Source organism: Schistocerca nitens, chromosome 5 (assembly GCF_023898315.1).
Source record: "Schistocerca nitens isolate TAMUIC-IGC-003100 chromosome 5, iqSchNite1.1, whole genome shotgun sequence".
NCBI classification, from domain to species: domain Eukaryota; kingdom Metazoa; phylum Arthropoda; class Insecta; order Orthoptera; family Acrididae; genus Schistocerca; species Schistocerca nitens.
This window is the reverse complement of record NC_064618.1, coordinates 597,099,189-597,121,842: the sequence shown is the minus strand read 5'-3', so window position 1 is coordinate 597,121,842 and position 22,654 is coordinate 597,099,189. Positions and strand designations below refer to the sequence as shown.

The 22,654-nt window shown below is 43.8% G+C and overlaps 1 protein-coding gene across 2 annotated transcripts in view; it reads left to right on the top strand.

Annotated features, from left to right (window-relative positions):
* The window catches only part of LOC126259988 (nephrin-like), a 666,808-nt gene that overhangs the window by 265,232 nt on the left and 378,922 nt on the right, over nt 1-22,654 (top strand). The gene's annotated exons all lie outside the window — the stretch shown is intronic.

Sequence of the window (22,654 nt, the reverse complement as noted above, 5' to 3'; positions counted from 1 at the left end):
ACACTAGAATGACCTATAAATTGTACACTGAGATTCTAGAGATGGTATGGATTAGAATGTGTGAGGACCTAGGGGACGAAAGATTAATGTTTCAACAGAATAATGCATCTGTTTAGGTTTCTGCACAACAAAAAAGTTGTTTTAAAACACAGATGTAGATGTCTTGCCCTAGCCTGCAAGTAAAACGGATCTGAACCCCGAGGAAAACCTTTGTGAAGTACTTGCAAGGCGTGTTTCTCGCAGTGGAAGGATATCTGAGGCCGTACGTGAGCGAGCGGTACGAGAGGAGTCGGCAACAACTTCGTTGCAAGACCTGCAACCATAACAAAGTCAATGCCGATGAAATTTTTGAGGTAATTCGGAAGAACGGAGAATGGATAAAGTATTTTAAACACAGCTGCACAACAGCAACGGTTCCACGTAATAAAATCATAAACAGCCGACCAGTTGCAATGGATAAAGAATTTAAATTTGTCTTCTTCAGAAGGTGGCAATTTTACATTAGTATGGACTGATGTATCATCGCCGTTTTTACAAATGTCTGCATAGATCCATTTGTCCAAATTAAAATATAGCCCTAAAAATAGGGTTTGTCATGTAAATATAAACTCGTACATGGATGTTGCAGAGCTCACAATGTACACTATTGGCCATTAAAATTGCTACACCAAGAAGAGATACAGATGATAAACGGGTATTCATTGGACAAATGTATTATACTAGAACTGCCATGTGGTTATATTTTCACGCAATTTGGGTGCATAGATCCGGAGAAGTCAGTACCCGGAACAACCACCTCTGGCCGTAATAACGGCCTTGATACGCCTGGGCATTGAGGGAAACAGAGCTTGGATGGCGTGTACGGGTACAGCTGCCCATGCAGCTTCAACACTATACCACAGTTCATCAAGAGTAGTGACTAGCGTATTGTGACGAGCCAGTTGCCCGGCCACCATTGACCAGCCGTTTTCAATTGGTGAGAGATCTGGAGAATGTGTGAATGAGAGATCTGTATCCAGAAAGTCCAGTACAGGACCTGCAACATGCGGTCGTGCATTATCCTGCTCAAATACAGGGTTTCGCAGGGCTCGAATGAAGGGTAGAGCCACGGGTCGTAACACATCTGAAATGTAACGTCCACGGTTCAAAGTGTCGTCAATGCGAACAAGAGGTAACCGAGACGTGTAACCAATGGCACCCGATACCATCACGCCGCGTGATACGCCAGTACGGCGATGATGAATACACGCTTCCAATGTGCGTTCACCGCGATGTCGCCAAACACGGATGCGACCATCTTGATACTGTAAACAGAACCTGGATTTATCCGAAAAAATGACGTTTTGCTATTCGTGCACCCAGGTTCGTCGTTGAGTACACCATCGCAGGCGCTCCTGTCCGTGATGCCGCGTCAAGGGCAACCGCAGCCAAAGTCTCCGAGCTTATAGTTCATGCTGCTGCAAACGTCGTCGAACTGTTCGTGCAGATGGTTGTAGTCTTGCAAACGTCCCCATCTGTTGACTCAGGAATCGAGACGTGGCTGCACGATCCGTTACAGCCATGCGGAAAAGATGCCTGTCATCTCGACTGTTAGTGATACGAGGCCGATGGGACCCAGAACGGCGTTCCGTATTACCCTCCTGAACCCACCGATTTCATATTCTGCTAACAGTCATTGGATCTCGACCAATGCTATCAGCAATGTCGCGATACGATAAACCGCAATCGCGATAGGCTAAAATCCGACCTCTATCAAAGTCGGAACGTGATGGTACGCATTTCTCCTCCTTACACGATGCATCACAACAACGTTTCACCAGGCAACGCCGGTCAACTGCTGTTTGTGTATGAGAAATCGGTTGGAAACTTTCCTCATGTCAGCACGTTGTAGGTGTCGCCACCGGCGCCAGCCTTGTGTGAATGCTCTGAAAAGCTAATCATTTGCTTATCACAGCATCTTCTTCCTGTCGGTTAAATTTCGCGTCTGTAGCACATCTTCGTGGTGTAGCAATTTTAATGGCCAGTAGTGTAGTAACACAACTGGACAAGAGTACCTTTTACCAATTTCCATCCAGGAAATGCAAAAGTTTTATTTTGGTAATCGTGTTATGACTGAAACTATGTAAATCCGTCATTGCTGTTTATGTCTACTACTTGTATAGTAAATTTGACACATTTATGCTTCAGAGATTGTGTATTACTTTCATAGGGTTGTGGGGAGGAGACCAAACTGCGAGGTCATCGGTTTCATCGGATAGGGAAGGATGTCTGCCGTGCCCTTTCAAAGGAACCATCCCGGCATTTGCCTGTGGTGATTTAGGGAAACCACGGAAAACATAAATCAGGATGGCTGGACGCGGGATTGAACCGTCGTCCTCCCAAATAGGAGTCCAGTGTGCTAACCATTGCACCACCTTGCTCGGTTTACTTTCATAGGATCCCTGCCTTTACAATCCTTTCCAATACCGCATACCCACATCGGAGTCGCACTTCACTGCATACACGCTGCAGCAAAGCGGAAACTTTTTGATCGCCCCTTATATAATAATACAGTAGATGATTCACAGTGAGTTTTCATTATTACTAAATCCGAAAAAACAATATGACGAATGTGGTATGCGAGTCAGATGCAACCGCAAAAGATCTAAATTTGAGTTCATACACAGCACTGGTAGCCATTTTCACTGGAGTGACAGTTGCCTTTCCCGAAATAACGATTCAACATCGGAAAAAGGACTCGCATTACGTCGGAGTGCACATGACCCGGAGTTGGTGCGGAGAGCAGTATTGGATCAAAGTCCGATAATTTCAGCCAGCAGGTCACGCACCGGCCGCTACTCTTTGCGGCGAGCCGCGAGCCGCCGGCGCACGAGCGCACGGCCCAGCGGGCAGCGGCGCGCGCTGTGAGGCGTGCGCCCTTTGGCGCGTGCTGCTGTGTTGTGGGGCACGCGCGCGTGCGGCCGTGACAGTCCGCCGGCAAGCAGAAAACACGTGCGCCGGCTGCAGCCGCCGCTGCTCCGTGCCCGAACTTACAGCGGTCGCCGCAATAAACGTCGCTGTAAATTTCTCTGGCTCCGTAGCAGCTTGAACGAGCAGAGAAAAGTGGCAAAAGTAAATAAAGACGGGAGAATAACGCCCCGGCGGGCAACGATCTGCGTCAGTTTTCCTCCGAGCTGCATATTTACTAATCTCCCATATTTGATGGAATAATACAGTACAGCATAACATTTTCTTCAAGTGCATCAAATACAGCCCTGTGAGTCGACATACAGTCAACGTCAAACTCGCACGCACTGAAATGAATGCTGAAACGCCATTTACGAGGATGTGCTGAAAAGAAATGCCACGAAAATGTTTATGTTTTGAACTCTTAACGCCTTTTTAATCAAAGAAACGTTGTTATCATTCTACAATTTTATTCCTCATGTTTATATATCTGTAGCCCTCAGCATCTAGAACGTTACGAATCGTTACATGTATTGCGTGGGTGCACAGCTTCGTGGCGTTGTTGCGTAAGTTTAATCAACACAATAGATGGTTCAAATGGCTCTAAGCACAATGGGACTTAACATCTGAGGTCATCAGTCCCCTAGACTACTTAAACCTAACTAACCTAGCCGGCCGCGGTGGCCATGCGGTTCTAAGCGCTTCAGTCTGGAACCTCGCGACTGCTACGGTCGCACGCAGGTTCGAATCCTGCCTCGGGCATGGATGTGTGTGATGTCCTTAGGTTACTTAGGTTTAAGTAGTTCTAAGTTCTAGGGGACTGATGACCTCAGATGTTACGTCCCATAGTGCTCAGAGCCGTTTGAACCATTTTCTAACTAACCTAAGGACATCACACAGATCCATGCCTGAGGCAGCATTCGAACCAGCGACCGTAGCGGCCGCGTGGTTCCGGACTGAAGCGCCTAGAACCACTCTTTCACATCGGCCGCACAACACAATAGACATACATAACAGAGACTTCAGTCATCAATAACATATTCTCCTTCACTATTTACAACAGTCTACTAACGCTGGAGCAAATTTTCGATTACACGACTACAGAAATCACGTGGTTTTGAGGCGAAGAACTCGTTTAACACTGTTCGGAGCTCATTTTTATCAGGAAAGAAAGGTCCTTGAAGATTGTTCGATAGAGGTCGGAACCATAGTGCTCAGAGCCGTTTGAACCATTTGATAGAGATTGGAAAAGATGAAAATCTGTGGGCGCAACATCACGTGAATGAGTTGGGTGCGGAAAGACTTCCAAACCCACCTCCTGTATAGCGTTTTTCTGACTGTCTAGCAGATGCCAGCGGACGTTATCGTGTAGCAGCATCCCTTCACGCAGACTTCCTTCTCCTTGTTCTTGGACTGCGATCACAAGACATCTCAGTTGTTAATAATAAATGTCAGGAGCGACGGTTACACCTCAGGCAAGCAGTTCATAATACACGACACCGTCGCTGTACCACCACGTGCATAAAAATGCCTTTTGTGGATGCGGGCAGATTTTTGTAAGGTGAATTGCAACTTTGTTCGGCTCTGTCATTCTTTTCTTTTCCTTATATTAGAATTAAGACATCATTTTTCGTCACCATTGACGCTGAAGGATGTGGTGGTTGGCGTTGTTGACAAGCCAATTGATGCGTTTAAACGATGTTCATCAAACTCCGAATGTCTTCCTAAATGTCACTAATGTCAAAACGATCCCCCCTTAAAATGAGAAAACAATTTTCTTGGCGTGTTCTGTCCAGCTTACATTTTTCTCATACGAGGAGTACCATAATAAAAACAACAACAAAAATGTATCGGAGTAACATTGCCATGGCCGCAGCTTGTGTGGTACGCATTTCTGCCGCTAGGCGTGTATAGCGCAACTCATTTGCCAGTTCAGTTCCGCCTATGTTCTCGACCTGGCTTATTGTGTTCATCTGCAGTGACTATTTTTGCTAGCGCTGTTTTGTTCTTGTTTCGTTTTTATGATCAAAAGTTTAAGTGAAGAACGTGCAGGAGTGAAATTATGTTTTCCACTTGGTAAAAATACTGCTCAAACTGTTTTAACGTTGAAAACAGTTTACCAAGATGACGCTATGGGAACGCCTCAAGTGTACGAGTGGTTTGCTCCTTTCAATAATACAACGCAATAAAGCAGACTGTTCATGCTATCCTTACCTATCTCGTTAAGTAGGTAGTACGACTGTAGCTCTTGCCAGCACTCAGTGAAAATACTTGATATTCTGTTACCAAGAGACCGGCACGCCACCACTAGTCAGCCACTATCATTGATGAATTGTTGTTGCAGCTTGGAATGACATACATCTGTCTGTAATGCAAGCTCGTTTCGAATCGATGTCCATTCTGGTTAGAGTTTCTGTTACTGTCACAGATGGCAGGTCTATGTACTAAATTGCACACCGTATACAGTCCCAAATCATCAAAATGCTTGATCGTATTTTCTTCCTACTACCTTACTGGGAGGATGTGTATGCTACCGTGGTACCACTCTACTGGTCGAAGTCGGAGACAAAGTCTTGGTGCATTAGTAATCTCCCTATCACCCTCGCACTGCGTCAAATAGATGGAAGTCGGAAGTTGCTATACGAGAACAGTCAGTGCAATTTCATAATTTATATCTTTCCTGGTACTGTATGTTTTAATGGGCGCAATATACGAGGGGTGTTCAGTAAATAATGAAACACTTTGTTTCTGAATGCAGATTGGTTTTATTCAGGAAAACAATCCACCATATTTATTCCCCACTCCTATTTGGATACAGAACTATATTTTTCAGCATAATTTCAGTTCTAACAGCTTTAATCTACCTTACTGGGAGGATGTGTATGCTACCGTGCTACCACTCTACTGGTCGAAGTCGGAGACAAAGTCTTGGTGCATTAGTAATCTCCCTGTCATCCACGTACTACGCCAAATAGATGGAAGTCGGAAGTTGCGAGATCCGCACTGAAGATTTGAGACATCGTCTCGTGTGCGCAGACTTCTGTGAGGCCTTGCGTTGTCATAGAGAAGTAGAAGTTCGTTTGCATTTTTGTGGCGTCGAACGCGCTGAAGTCGTTTCTTCAGTTTCCTGAGAATAGCGCAGTACACTTCGGGGATGATCGTTGGTTTATGAGGGGGGACATCGAACAGAATAACCACTTCAGAGAGGCGGAAGACTGTCGCTGAGGATGCAGCTTAAAACTTTTCTTTGGAGGAGATGAGTGGCGCTACACCGCGGGTAGCCGTTTTGTATCGGGCTCGAAGTCATGAATCTATGTTTCATCGCATGCGAGGATGCTCAACAAAAAAATGTGATCAGCTTCGTTTGGCGCAAGCAATTCCACACAAATGGTCCTTCGTTGCTCTTTACTGTCTTCTGTTACGCGGCGAGGAATCCAGCGGGCGCACATCCTTTGAGCACCGCAACTGATGGACAAGTGTGACAGCTCAGGCGACAGAGACATCCAATTGCACTGGGAGGTGTTATCCGTTGATCTGCTCGAATGGGAGTGTCCCCACGTTCCAACACTGCAGCAGTTAGAGCTGTGTGCTGCCGGCCGACTCGCGACAGCTCGGACAGATTTGCGCAACCTAGTTGTGATAAGGACTAATCCTTTTTTTCACTGCCAGGTCTCACAAGGGAACCTCCCCATCGCACCCCACTCAGACTTAGTTATAAGTTGGCACAGTGGATGGGCCTTGAAAAACTGAACACAGATCAATCGAGAAAACAGGAAGAAGTTGTGTGGAACCACGAAAAAATAAGCAAAATATACAAACTGAGTAGTCCATGCCCAAGATAGGCAATATCAAGGCTGAGGGGAGCTCCGGAGCGCCGTGGTCCAGTGGTTAGCGTGAGCAGATGCGGAACGAAAGGTCCTTGGTTCAAGTCCTCCCTCCAGCGAAAAGTTTTATTTTTTATTTTCAGTTTATGTAACAAACTCTTATGTTTTCATCACTTTTTTGGGAGTGATCATCACATCCACAAGAAAACCGAAATCGCGTAAGGTAGAAGAATCTTCTTACCCATTCCCAAGTGTACAAGTTAGGTGGGTCGATAATATATTCCTGTCATGTGACGCACATGCCGTCACCAGTGTCGCATAGAATATATTAGAGGCGTTTTCCTGTGGAGGAATCGGTTGACCTCTGACCTTGCGATCAAATGTTTTCGGTTCCCATTGGAGAGGCACGTCCTTTCGTCTACTGATACCACGGTTTTGCGGTGCGATCGCAAAACACAGACACTAAACTTATTACAGTGAACAGAGACGTCAATGAACGAACGGACAGATCATAACTTTGCGAAAATAAAGAAATTAAACTTTTCACTGGAGGGAAGACTTGAATCAAGGACCTCTCGTTCCGCAACTGCTGACTCTAACCACGGGACCACGGCGCTCCTGAGCTCACATAAGCCTTGATGTTGCGTATCTTAGGCATGGACTACTCCGTTTGTATATTTTGCTTGTTTTTTCATAGTTCCATACAACTTCTTCCTGTTTTCTCGGTTGATCTGTGTTCAGTTTTTCAAGGCCTATCCAGTGTGCCAACTTATATCTAAATCTGAGAGGGGTGCGATGGGGAGGTTCCCCTGTCAGTAAACACTCTGCAAGCGCCTGTGAATGTCTGCGATGCACTGGTCTGAAGGCTACGTATAGTATCACCACCTGTCGGAACTTCATGACACAATAGTGACTCAAGCGGGAATATTTCATGATGTCCAACAACACATTCATCATTTTTTCAAGCGAAATTGGCTACAAAAAGTGAAGCTGTTGCATTAATTACTGAATGCCCCTCCTATCTCTGGGAGACGTAAGTAACTCGAGATAATCAATAAATACGCAAGGAACTAAATCCACTAAAACAAATAACCGAGGCGAACGGGTACACAGAATGCTTGTCATACGTCCATACAACAAAACAATCGAAAAAGAACAATACAAGCATTCAGAACTACAGAAAACTGTAAACAGTGTGAAGAATTTTGGCGAATAGTGTATAAAAACAGAACTGCATTTGGACAGCGCTTGACTGCGAACAAACATAACGTAACTAGCGTAGACAACAATGTGCATACTGTACACGCTGCGCCTCAAAGGGAAGTCTGTTCACGTTTTTGGAAGGACAAAAGACTTATAGGACAGGTAACGCCACCCTTCCACACTTCTTAATGAAAAGAATTAATTTTCACCGAACGCCTACTTTTCATTAAGTGCCAGGCGGTTGTAAATCTTGCAGACGGTGGTCAAAACAGCCTGAAAATCATGTAAGGGTGTTGCGGGGGAAGTTGTGCTGAGAAGTAAGTCAAGAAAAAAATTCTATACATTGCACCGTTTCTGAGTTAATTATCACTGAAGTTAGCTAGTCAGGCCATTGTGCGCGCAAATTCAGGCCCCGACAGAGACTGTATCACCAGACGTGTTCTTCGTTTGGTTTCCTAAAATCGAAGAAGAGAACGATACAAAAATTGGGTCATCGGGTGGTAGTAAGGTTCGAAACCAGCCAAAGACTGAACAGTCTCGTGCGCTACCGTCTACATTATGAGACCACTGACACTAATTGTTTCTGGCGGGCAGCTTGAATTAGTGCACACAACGACCTGGCTGGCTACATTCAGTGCTAATTAATTCGGAAACTGAGCAACACGGTGACTGCTTTTCTTCATAATTATTTCTCAGGACAACCTACCCTGTAACATCCTTAAAAGCTTTTCAGACTGTTTCTGACCGCTCTGTATACTGGTGGAGCTTCGTTTCTACGGCGGCCCTGTGCTGCTCACTTTTCCTTGTCTTGAATTCGGCGAGGTTGCCGTGCGCGCAGCCTTTTCATCGTATTTTGATAAGCTGCTATGAATTCGCTTAATAGTGCACTGTATACGTCACAGACAAGCACAATGAACCAGCTATTATAATTTTAATGACATATCATTATGATACCTTTCTTGAAACATTACAGCTTTTATTAATTGTATTTAGCCGGCCGCGGTGGTCTAGCGGTTCTAGGCGCTCAGTCCGGAACCGCGCGACCGCTACGGTCGCTGGTTCGAATCCTGCCTCGGGCATGGATGTGTGTGATGTCCTTAGGTTAGTTAGGTTTAAGTAGTTCTAAGTTCTAGGGGACTGATGACCACAGATGTTTAGTCCCATAGTGCTCAGAGCCATATTAATTGTATTTAACATTGTGTCCATTTGCATTAGGTCTTCCCCGCGTCATCCGTGGTTTCTTAGTTCCATGTCGTCTGTGCCTGTGCCTTTTTTTTTTTTTTTTGTCCTTTGGGATGCTGCTGTCAATTATCTTCAGTGTACTACATATTTCACTGCTACGTTTTATAGCTAAAACAAATATTTCTCTTTACACTTAAATCTTCAACTTTCTTACGAGAAGAAGAAATTGACCTAGTACGTAATCAATGACTATTCATGTCTACACATTGACTGATACTCTTTGTTGATGGTTTTTCACAACCGTAGGGGTGGAGATTCTCATTGGTCCTGAGTAATACGACTATTTAGTATTGCGTCTCTGATGATAAAGCTTTCATGCGTGAAAAGTACTGACGAAGGAAAATGTGGATCGACTGTAAGACACTGCAAGAACTATTGGCTGAACAAGACATGAAGTCCGAAGCCAGCAAGAGTGAAAACATGCACTTTCTGTGGATGGTATGGGTGTGTCTGCATTTCCTGTAATCCTTGCCACACAGTTCTCTGCGGATCACTCATTTCTCGTGAAACTGGTCGACTGCTGGTTCCAAGTGCTTCATCCACTCGAGAAATCGCGTCATGTTCTAAGTCGGGAGTCATTGTAATTCTGCAAAACTTCTCCGCTTCTCTGCTGCTTCCATTTGCTTACCCAATTACGAAAACCATGTTTTAAAAAATGTTCAAACGTATGTGAAATCTTATGGGACTTAACTGCTGAGGTCATCAGTCCCTAAGGTTACACACTACTTAACCTAAATTAACCTAAGGACAAACACACACACACACACCCATGCCCGAGGGAGGACTCGAACCTCCGCCATGACCAGCCGCACAGTCCATGACTGCACCGCTATAGACCGCTCGGAAAATCATGTCTGCAAGCTCCGACACCAGGTACGACTTAATCTGCTTAGGACTACAGTGAGCTACAGTACAAACATTAACACAACGATTGCTTATGTCAGTAAACAGACGTCACCTGCATTCAATTAGTTGTGTTACCATCCAAACTTCTACACTTGAATGCTCGTCGAGATTGTGTTCCCTGTCAATTAAGCAACAATAACGTCGGTACGTGTGTTACACTGTCAGAGATATCAAAATGATTGTCGCTTATAAGTTCCAATCAAGAACGAATTGCGCAGGTTAAAAAAGAGTGTAAAACGGGGATATATTCGTATGCCTGTGCTGTTCAACCTATAAATCGGAGAAGCATTGTGATATATAAAAGAAAGATTCAAGACCGCGATTAAAATTCAAGGTAAAAGGATATTAACGACAGTATTCGCTGATGATATTGCTATCCTCAATGAAAGCGAAGAAATATTCAGTACACGTTAAATTGAACGAACAGTCTAATGAGTACGAAATATGGATTGAGTGTAAATCGAAGAAATACGAGAGTAATGAGAAGTGACGGAAATGACAACAGCAAGAAACATAGTTGGTGATCACGAAGAAGATGACGTTGTGCCAGAGCGACACAAACATCCGTCAGTAAACCCGATTATTCCACATGTCAAGATCTCGCCGGGAAATCCTGAAGAGTTACAGCTTTAGAGGGATTTAATGCCTGTGGTGGATTTTTGCTCAGGTGACGTCCACTGACACTAGTGTATGCACGAAGTCACTGGGTCTCCCGACCGACCAGTTCTGTTGTTACTGCTTCTCCCCGTATCCTTTTATACTTGCGAGTCTGCCGCTCGTGACACTTGGTGGTCAGTTCCGAATACATAGGCGTATCCGAATATTTCTGATCAGGTTGTGTATTCTGTTAGGTTGTAGCACAAGTTCGAAGCGTTTTTGTTTCGTTTGTTGTTATTCCGGTTACTATGGGTTCAGGAAGACCTTCGGGGTTTGATGCGGAGCTGTTGGCAAAATATCGATACATTCTCAATATGGCCAGTAGTGCATAATGAATTTGACGCAACTGTTTTCCGTATTGTTTACTTGCAGTAGAGTAAAAATTACTCAGAGAGATTCTGCACACAGGTGAAATAGGCATCTGTGAAAATTTGCAATCGACACAGTATGAGTATGAATAAGGGCACACAAGGTGGTGGGATATAGTCTGACAAGCTTGTTATTCCGGTTACTATGGGTTCAGGAAGACCTTCGAGGTTTGATGTGGAGCTGTTGGCAAAATATCGATACATTCTCAATATAATATCGATGAATGGCAGCGATACTTTCTTCCCGATATATCGATATCAAAAGCGCAACGTCGAGTGCCGACATTTTTATTTTATATTACATTTTTTCGCAGTTTTCGGTAAATATATGAAATTGTTCTTTTGAAGTTGTGGTCGAACATAATTACTTTCACTGTGTGAAGGGATCTTACTACTTTCTCAGCTTTCATCATGTCCAGTCTTTCTCTTTGACTGTGCGAAGCAAGTATAGATGGTAGAAGAGAAGTATTTCGGATGCACGGGGGGGAGGGGCTGTGTGGGTGGGTGGCTGTGGAGATGAAATAACGAGAAATCCGATGTAAAGGCGATAGCACACCGGTTGCGTTAAAAACAATTTTAATGGAACTACTCTGCTGTTTCTTCACACCGGCATTCTTCAAAAGCAGTTACTGAAAATGATAAACAAAAATATAAAAGACAAGATCGATATTTGCGGCGGGTGGAGACATGTAATGGGAAATGCCGATGGTATCGGCGCTACCATCAGAAAGTGCAACATTTACCTTCACCACGCAATTTTCCTACATCAGCATGAACAAAGGTTTCTTTCGTCATGTAGCCAATGACAAATTAAGAAAACAAGGTATCAGAGGTTAACTGGAATGAAATATTGCATGACAGTGTACCATGTACACAGTTGGTAATTAAAAACACAACAGTCGACCAAAAAAGATTGTAATACAAGCTTTTCATCTACACAATGACCCATTCATAATTTAAAGGTTTTCACATTAAGCGTTTTTCTTCCAGTTCTTCCTCTAAGGGGGATAGGCAGGCTGCTAGCTTGTCGATGTACAGAACACCTAACAATGAATCAATATTTAAATATACAAGTCTAAAACCGGCAGTATATTTACAACGTGCAGTCGATATCTGTATAGACCAGTAAGTGGACAATTTCCCTCCGATATATCGATGGTTTCTGTCAATACATTGAGCGGCTGCAATGGTCCTTTTAAATATCGATATATCAGATTACCGATATTTATAAAAATATCAACAGTCCTAGTTTAATGAAGATCGTTTAAGCGGATTAATCAACAATGATTCACGACACTGTATTCGACAAACGGTAGATGTGATGAACTGTGATCATTCCACCATCGTGCGACATTTGCATGCAATGGCGAAGGTTCAAAAATCGGCTGCTTACGTACCGCATGCTCTAAGCCTGGCGGGTGGCCGTTATGCATCTTCGCATGCTCGTCATCAATTGGCTCGTGAACGACACCGAGTATTCCTATCCTGTATCGTTGCTAGTGACGAGAAATTGTGTGTTTCCGCTAATATAAGGAAAATAAAGGGGTAATGTGCTCTAACAAAGCAGCAACTCCAAGCAAAAATACCTGTCCACATGCACAAAAGATATTGTTCTGCATCTCGTGGAACACCGACGTCGTGGTGTAGTATGGATTGCTTCTCCGAAGGGTAACCCTCTCCGCTGACATTTATAGTGAAGAACTGAGACGTCTTGCAGACGCAGTCGAAGAACAATTACCAGGAAGACTGCGCGAAGTGCTGGTACGCCACGAAAACGCACACCCACATTCTGCTACACTAACAAAAGAAGTACACATTCCGCACTCACCTTATTCATCTGATCTTGCGTCATCAGATTTTCACCTTTTTGGCTGTATATCGAATGACACAACGAGTCCTTTGCCCGCAAGACCATGAGACCTGTACATTCGCGGGACCGAAAAATTACCCCAGCGTCGGCAGATTGTTGTAAATAATGAAGAAGAATATACTATTGATGACTAAAGTCTGTTGTGTGCATTAAACGTATAGAATAACGACACCAACTCATGCAACGACCCAATATGTCACATATGGATCGTGAGTGGCAGTTAAATCGGGCAGGGTATAATGTAAGATTCGCAAGTTTAGCTTCTAATGTTAACTAGGCCAACTTATGCGATATGATTGATCGACTGTCGTGAAGTGAAGAGACGCGGACAGCGTGAGATCTTTTCTGGAGCTGCAGTCGAGGTGGCGCTTGATACTTTGCTTCTCGTCTGTCGTCGAGTCGTTTAACTGGCGACTCTGCCCTAAACAAATGCACTTCCTCCTCGCGGGAAGCGAGGGAAGAGGCGTGACAGGAGTCCCGACCGTTAGTTTTTGTAAGCGATTGGCTGCTGACGTGTGGCGAGCCAGACTGCCGCCACGTGGAGCGGGAACAGGCCGCTGGACCGAGCGCCGGCCAGTGTCCCACGGTGGTGGGCAGACAGGCAGTCCAGCAGTACACCTGCCACGCGGAGCAGCCGCCGCCACGTTGTTAGTCCCAATCAGGCTAATTCTCGCGTGTCCGCCCGCCGTCAACTGGCGCGTCTTGTCAACTGCGCCACCCTTCCCTTCCCTTCCACTCGCAAGCGGCTGACGGCAGCTTTATTTTAAACAGGCTGGGTTGAGTGGCTGACAAAGGCACAGTCACGGCAACCTGTGACTGGTGGCTGGTGCTTACAAGGGAACCTCCCCATCGCACCCCCCTCAGATTTAGTTATAAGTTGGCACAGTGGATAGGCCTTGATAAACTGAACACAAATCAATTGAGAAAACAGGAAGAAGTTGTGTGGAACTGTGAAAAAATAAGCAAAATATACAAACTGAGTAGCCCATGGGCCACATAGGCAACATCATGGACAATCTGACTTGTAGAGCGCTGTGGTCCCGTGGTTGCGTGAGGAGTTGCAGAACGAGAGGTCTTAGGTTCAAGTCTTCCCTCGAGTGAGAATTTTACTTTCTTTATTTTTGCTTAGTTATTATCTGTCCGTTCGTTCATTGACGTCTCTGTTCACTGTAATAAGTTTAGTGTCTGTGTTTTGCGACCGCATCGCAAAACCGTGCGATTAGTAGACGAAAGGACGTGCCTCTCCAATGGGAACAGAAAACATTTGATCGCAAGGTCATAGGTCAACCGATTCCTCCACAGGAAAACACATCTGATATATTCTATACGACACTGGTGACGACATGTGCGTCACATGACAGGAATATGTTGTCGACCCACCTAACTTATACACTTGGCGAATGGGTAAAAAGATTCTTCTACCTTGCCCGATTTAGGTTTTCTTGTGGATGTGATAATCACTCCCAAAAAAGTGATGAAAACATAAGAGTTTGTCACATAAACTGAAAATAAAAACATTAAATTTTTCACTCAATGGAAGATTTGAACCAAGGACCTTTCGTTCCACTGCTCACCTTACCACGAGACCACGGCACTCCTGGGTTCCCAGTCTCCTTGATGTTGCCTATCTTCCCGTGAACTACTCAGTTTGTATATTTTGCGTATTTTTTCACAGTTCCACACAACTTCTTCCTGTTTTCTCAATTGATCTGTGTTCAGTTTTTCAAGGCGTATCCACTGTGCCAACTTATAACTAAATCTGAGGGGGGTGCGATGGGGAGGTTCCCTTGTTAGCAATTTGCCACAAATAGCAGTAGTAGTAGTACTAGTAGCAGTGGCAGTAGTAGTTTTATTCATCTGTAGATCCCTTTACAAAGATATTGGACATGTCGTGGTATACAGTTTAAAAACAATAAAAATAACGCTGCATTTTCAGCGTGTGGAATACCTTGGTGGCGATTCCGCAACATTTTCAAATGCATTTCGCGTTTAGATCTCTCAGCATCATTTTCAGATCTTGCAGTTTTGTCAGCAACCCACCGTGCCTGTGTACGAGCCTTATATCAGAGTAACACATAGACCTGAAGATGACCCAGAGAGAGCAAGACATGTCAAGAAATTAAAAATGCGCAACTGAGACTGAAGAACAAATGAGAATTATTTTAAATCCCAATAGAATTGCTGCTCTCTCGCGACGAATGTGTCGGCTATAGTGATTTACATCCACATTTATACTCCACAAGTCACCTTACAATGCGTGCCGGAAGATATTCGCCCACTCTCCCTGGTCCATTCGTAAATGTCTCCTAGAGGAGTGGCTCTAGAAAAACATCCACATGAGCTCTAATTTCTCTCATTTGCCAAATTATTCTGACGCAATTCTTTTTAAGTATGCGGCGAAGTATGAGTGTAGGCCTCCGCAGCATTTGTCGCAGTCAATAAAATTCTTCTGGATATGTGACTGCACTGTCAATCGCTTTGCAACAGTAGCTGAAACGTCGGAGAATTTTACACATTGACAATGCAATCACGTACTAGGCAGAATGTTATTGAATATGAGACGATGATTTACAGAAGTGGATACGTCAGGTGAAACGTTGCCTGGTCCAGAAACTAATGAGTGAAGACTTTTTTTTGTCATCAGCCTTCTGACTGGTTTGACGGCCCACCACGAATTTCTTTCCTGTGCTAACCTTTTCATCTCAGATTAGTATTTGCAACCTGTGTCGTCAGTTATTTATTGGATGTACCTCACTCTCTGTCTTTCTCTACAGTCTTCGCCCTCTACGGCTCCCTCTAGTACCATGGAAGTTATAACCTGTCTTAACAAATGACCTATCGTCCTGTCCCTTCTTCTTGTCAGTGTTTTCCGAATATTAATTTTCTCGCTGATTTTGCGTAGAACCTCCTCATTCCTTACCTTATCAGTTCACCTAATTTTCAACATTCTTCTGTAGTACCACGTCTCAAATGCTTCGATTCTCTTCCGTTCTGGTTTTCCAACAGTCCATGCTTTCGGTTTTCCAACAGTCCATGCGTTACTTCCACACAATGCTGTGCTCCAAACGTGCATTCTGAGAAATTTGTTTCTCACATTAAGGCCTGTGTTTCATACTGGTAATCTCTCTTGGTCACGAATGTCCTTTCTACCAGTGCTAGTCTGCTTTCCACATCCTCCTTGCTCCGTCCGCCATGGAATATTTTGCTGCCTAGGTAGCCCGGAGGCATAACTACTGGACAAGATCCTCCAATATCGCAGTCTCAGGTAGCACCTGAAGAAGGCCACGAGTTACGTGGCCGAAATATTGTGCCAGAGCAACACAAACATCCGGCAGTAGACCCGATTATTCGACATGTCCCTCTATAGCTGTCCAGTCGTCTGTCGTGACACTGAAGTCGAGACGCGAAGGAACAACCACTGCTGAAGCAAGACCAGGGAGACCTCATGTACTGACGAACACGGACCATCAAGCAGTACAGGAGATAGCTATAAAAAAATCGAATTACATATGTGCAAGAAATCACTCGGACCTCCAAAGTGCTATCAGTAGTCTAGCTAGTACAAAGACCTTGCGCACACAGTTTAAAAGAATGGAATACAAAGGTAGCGAAGCTCCTCACGAGCCACACGTTTCCGCAGTCAGTGCTAAGCTGCTCTTGAGACGCCGCTGAACAGTGTGTGACTGGAGTTGACTGATATCGAATGCTGATGTGGCAGTCCTATGGAAGGATTTGCCTTTGTCGAATGCCTGAAGAACGTTACTTGCAATCATATGTAGTCCAACAGTGAAGTACGGAGGAAGTCCTGTTACGGTAGGGGGGTAGTTTTCGTGATTAAGGTGGGGCCCCTTTACTGGGCATAAGAAAACACCAAATGCGCTACGATATGAACACATTTTGCAAAATTTGCTCTGCGTACAGTAATGGAACACTTGGTTTCTTGCCCCAGTTAGCTTTGAATCAATACTGCACTGAAAATAGACACAGCAGTGCAAATATTGACAGTATTAGTGGACCACTGTATTATTGCATGTGGGAGTGAGGGCACTCCAGTCACTTATCGTGTTTATCGTGATACAGTGGTGGAAATTTATATTGGTTATTTGTGGAGAAAAGATGTTTACTAACATATTTGATATCGCACGCATTTTCCCGTACAATTAACAACAAATCAAAACAAAACACATTTCTGTTTCACCATCAGAATTAGGCCGAGTACCTAAAAATTTGGAAAAAGCTGGTCTTCGGGGCAGGAAGGGGCGGAATTTGCCATTGTGATAATGTCCCGTGAAAAGCCTCTCTCGGGTGAAGAGAAATCAAATATTAAGGAGTACCAAGAAATGGAGCCGTCTAATAGCCAGATTGCTAAAGAAATAGGACGTTCCAGTTGTATTAATGAAACATTTGTCAGACTGGGTGCACGGTATGGCGAAAATGTCAAATATGGCCGGACAAGAAAACTGTCGGCATCAAATACGCGTTTGATTCTGCGTAAAGCAATCGTCAACGGTTTGTGTTCCTCTCAAATCGTAGCTGATTTGCGGTTATCAGTCACTTCCAGACGCGTTAGATAAATCCTGGCTGAAGACACAAGTCTGGCGTTCTAGAAACATCTCCTTAAGCCATCTTTAAATAATGCACAAAGGGAGCTCGACTGAAGTTTGCGGAAAGACGTATGTCATGGGCCATAGGGTGGAACAAAGTGATTTTCAGTGACGAGAAGAATAATTTGGATGGATCAGATGGTTTTCAGTATTACTAGAGTTATCTCCGTACCAAAGAATATGTTCAGTATGTTCAGATGAGTAGAAACTTTGGCGGTGGCAGCGTTTTCATCCGGGCAGCATTTCTTGCTAAGGGCAGGTCCAACACAGCATGCATGCATCGGAAAACGAAGTCCACAGATTGTACAGGAATGCTGAAAATTAAATTGGTTTATATGCATGAGACATTTCACGATGGTAATTTACTATTACAACACGGTGTCGCTGGTATCCAAGGTTCTGCCAAAACAAAGTCGTGGTTTCAAGATAAAAGGATTCCATTTCTGAGATGGCCATCGAGATGTCCGGATTTAAATCCCATGGAGAATATATCGGGCATACTAGCACGACGTGTTCAGTATAATGGACAGTTTAAGACTGTGACCTAGCTGAAAACTGCAATTCGATTGGAGTTGACATCAATCTCCGAAAGAAAGTTCACTTCACTTATACAATCAATGCCTAAGAGGATTTTCGCAGCTTTTAAAAACAACGGGAAGTTCGACTAAATACTAGGTAAAAGTTTTGATATATTTACTGTATACGTTAGGTTATTGTGACAACAATTCTTAAGTGCCTTTATATCACTTTCCACCCCCAAGTACCAGTGCTAATGGGAAAATGAGAATGTGTTTTGTTTTGCTTGTTGTAAACTGTAATGGACTAAGTGCAACACCAAATACTTAAATAAAATTTTCTTTCCACAAATGCGTTTATAATAATTTTCACCATTGTATTTCATGACGACACACTGAAACACTTGACACTATTATGCACAACAGTTTTGAAATGATTCACTGCACGATGCGCTAGCTATCCTTAGTCACCACCGTACTCGTTTACTGTATCGTCACTACGAGTTTCTGATACTGGCTATTGGAGGCCAAGCGCAATAATATGATGGTCAGGTAGTACGCGCTGTGTGTCTTCCATTCATTTACGGTACCAGCTGTTGGCAGTAGTAATGTCCTTTGTAGCTCGTTGCCATCGAATCCGTATTCAGTACGGCTCGTTTCTGATTAGAGTTTTGTTTTCCGGCAGAGTTAATTCAGTGTAAACAGTGATACACAGCTGTACTGTTAATAAGTTTATTGATGAAGGCCACCGGCCTTGCCGCAGTCGTAACAGCAGTTCCCGTCAGATCACAAATCAAGCGTTGGCGGGCTTGTGTAACACTTGGACGGGTGACCTTCCGGACTGCCGAGCGCTGTGAGCAAGCGGGGTGCACTCAGCCCTCGTGAGGCAAATTGAGGACCTACTTGATTGCGAAGTTGTGGGTCCGGTCACTGCTGGGAGAGCGGTGTGCTGACCACACGCCCCACCTTATTTGCATCCAGTGACGTCTCTTGGCTGAGGATGACACGGCAGTCAGTGACTACTGTTTGACCCTTCCGAGACCTGTTCGGACGGAGCTTAGCTTTTTAAAGAGTTTCCTGATGAAGAGTTGACCAGTATGCAGCCCGTCTGAAAGCAGTGGAAGAGCAGCATTACAGTGCAAAGCTGAGCTCTCCGCCCTGACGGCAAACATATGACAGCACTTTGGTAACTGAAGGTTATTGCACGTCTCTCTGTTTTGTCTTGTACCTTTTTATTATTATCTGTTACAAGGTTCTTGGATTGTTACCGTAGTCTAACAAAACAGTCGCGACACTCCGTTTGTTTCTGTTACCCACTGCGAGAGCAGCGCACGAAGCAGCCAGCAATCTACGCTACTGAATATGATTTCGGATGAGGGAGAATGATATGGTTTATACAGATTTGTAACAAATTTTTTCAATATAGAGCGTATGTAGTGCTGTAAAAATCGACAAAAATGAGAAATGACACCTCATTTGCCTTCCTTTAGTTCCCAGAGGACTCTGAGATTCGGCTCTTTTTACATTTATTTCACCGATAATTCACATCTCTTGGTAATTTAAAATGCATGGAATGCACAAATATAATAACTGTTTCGTTAATTAAGTATAAAAATACATAAAGAGAAACGTTATCCTATGGACGCATGTGTGCTTTCTCAAAACTTGGAGCGTTAGTGTGGCTCGCAGCAGAGAGTTTGTTTCGCGTCAGACTGTTTTACTCTGCAACGATCCGCCAGAGACCTTGGGTCCCTTATATCAAAATAGTCTAAAGATATCCCAGGACATCCTCTGAAAGTTTGTCGGTAGACTTCTGGTTCTCCTTGTATTATATTATAATTATTATCATTATTAAAATCATAGACGTCTGTGGAGTATTAGAGCGAGGATGACCGCATTTGCTTGTCTGGAGCTTTAGGTTTAAATAAAACTCACATGTGTTCATGAAGAGACCCTATGACACCAGAGAAATATTCTCATATTGCTTGAAACAGTTATAAGTTTAATAAACCCAATATTCATCAGAATTGTGAAATTACTCTTCCATGTAAACACTGGATGTAATAGCTACGCGATGTACAAATTACACGGTGCTCCATTCTCTGCAAACAAACATAAATTTCAATTGGAAGAGGGTGAGCGCACAAATAAAAGTATGAACCGTTCCGTAAATTATCGCATCACGGATTGAATTTCTCCATCAGCAGAGCAAATAGTTGTATAACTCATTTCGGGCTCGGGTGGGAAGGTGTTAATAAACAGTACATTCAGATAGAGTGGGCGCCGTATAATACCGGAGCGCATCGCCGCAGACTGTTAAATTAGCGATTGTACGGGCTAAACACTCTCATCGACATACAAATGTGGGTGATAGCCGGGCTGTGGCGGCCCTCGCAGGATAATGGCGCAATTTCCGGTCCGCCCAGCATGTCTGGCGCGCCCGCCGTACCTGCGCGCCTGCTTGTTGTGACGTCACACTCACCGTGCAGTTGTCCGCCAGGGCGCAGCACGGTACTCCGCTACTTTCAGTTTGCATGGATAGCTCTGGTCGTAACAGTTATTGAGTTAAATGGGAGTTACCTCGACAGTGTTACCAAATCGCATAACTCTTTAAAGCTGTTTATGCCATGCAGATTATTCTGTTTAAGCCAAGCACACTTACACGTTGCCTTTTTTCGTCGATTTCTGAATCAAGTCACCCAACCGACAGAACAACTTTTTTGAAAAACATCTTCACCATTGGCTGCATGTATTTATTAAATATCCCAAAGCTGCTGTATCTAATTTAAGTCATCGTCAGGTGGATTATATATTGAAATACAGCAACTGTCAACACTGGTAAGGTAAATAAAATGTGTGTTTGCATTTACGACTCTTGTCAGCGTTTCTTGTACACACCGTCGACACGTAACAGATCGTAATGATTTTCGAGGTTCATAGTGTCTACACATGTCAACATGGTACACCATACGATAACGGAAGCTGAGAAGACTCATATATATCCGCCTCCTTTTATTTCTTTTACCTATGTTGACAGTTACGGTGTTTCAGCATTTGTCACATATTTTAAATATTTTCGCTGGTATAGAATACGCAGAAAAACATGATACCATTCTAATTACATGGTTGTTGAAGCCCTTCTGGTATTCCACCGCAATACTTTTCTTTGCTTTCATCGAAAGACCACATCATTTAGGGAGATCATGACAGGTCTACATATTATGTAATCAGAAACACCAATCCAACTCTTAAATTAATTCAGGCAGGACTGCAACTCCAACATATATTTTTCTCCGTTTTATGCAATCTTATGGATACATCACACAAAAAGTATCAATAGAATTAAGGAGACATGTAAGATAAGTTACATATAAAAGTAGATTTTATATGGAGTAAGGGACCATTTCAACTGAGATGGTTCAACATTCACATTAGCGAGCAGTATATCGTAAAGATGTTGTTGTGCTGGTCTTCAGTCCAGAGACTGGTTTGATGCAGCTCTTCATGCTGCTCTAACCTTTTCACACCTCTTCACTTCCGAGTAACTGCAGCAACCTACATCCTTCTGAATCTGCTTAGTGTACTCATCTCTCGGTCTCCCTCTACGATTTTTACCCTCCACGCTTCCCTCCAATACCAAACTGGTTATCTCTTCAAATGGTTCAAATGGCTCTGAGCACTATGGGACTCAACTGCTGTGGTCATAAGTCCCCTACAACTTAGAACTACTTAGACCTAACTAACCTAAGGACATCACACAACACCCAGCCATCACGAGGCAGAGAAAATCCCTGACCCCGCCGGGAATCGAACCCGGGAACCCGGGCGTGGGAAGCGAGAACGCTACCGCACGACCACGAGATGCGGGTTATCCCTTCATGCCTCATAACGTGTTCTACTAACCGATCCCTTCTTCTAGTCAAGTTATGGCACAAATTCCTCTTCTCCCCAATTATATTCAGTACCTCCTCATTAGTTACGTGACCTACCCATCAATCTTTAGCATTCTTCTGTAGCACCACATTTCGAAAGCTTCTATTCTCTTCTTGTCAAAACTAGTTCTTGTCTCTGTTTCACTCCCATACGTGGCTACACTCCACACAAGTACTTCAGAAAAGACTTTCTGACACATGAATCTATACTCGATGTTAACAAATTTCTCTTCTTCAGGTCGCTTCCCTTGCCATCGCCGGTCTACATTTTATATCCCCCCTACTTCGACAGACAACAGTTATTTTGCTTCCCAAATAGCATGTGACGAATAAAAATTTAACGTGTGAACAAATTTAACATGGCAACAAATAGCAATATCAATAGTAAAGATAAAGAATTTTAATTATACAGTAAGCATCATCTGGTATTGTCAGTCGTAGTAATTGAAAGCGCGAAAGTAAAAGAAATAAACGAATTAATGGAGTCAGGAAGGACCAGAAGCAGCGTTTTGTTGTGAAGTGATCTATCGGAACACTGATTTCTATTTGCCTTAGATACCAGAGGCGTCGAGATTTTCACAACAGGC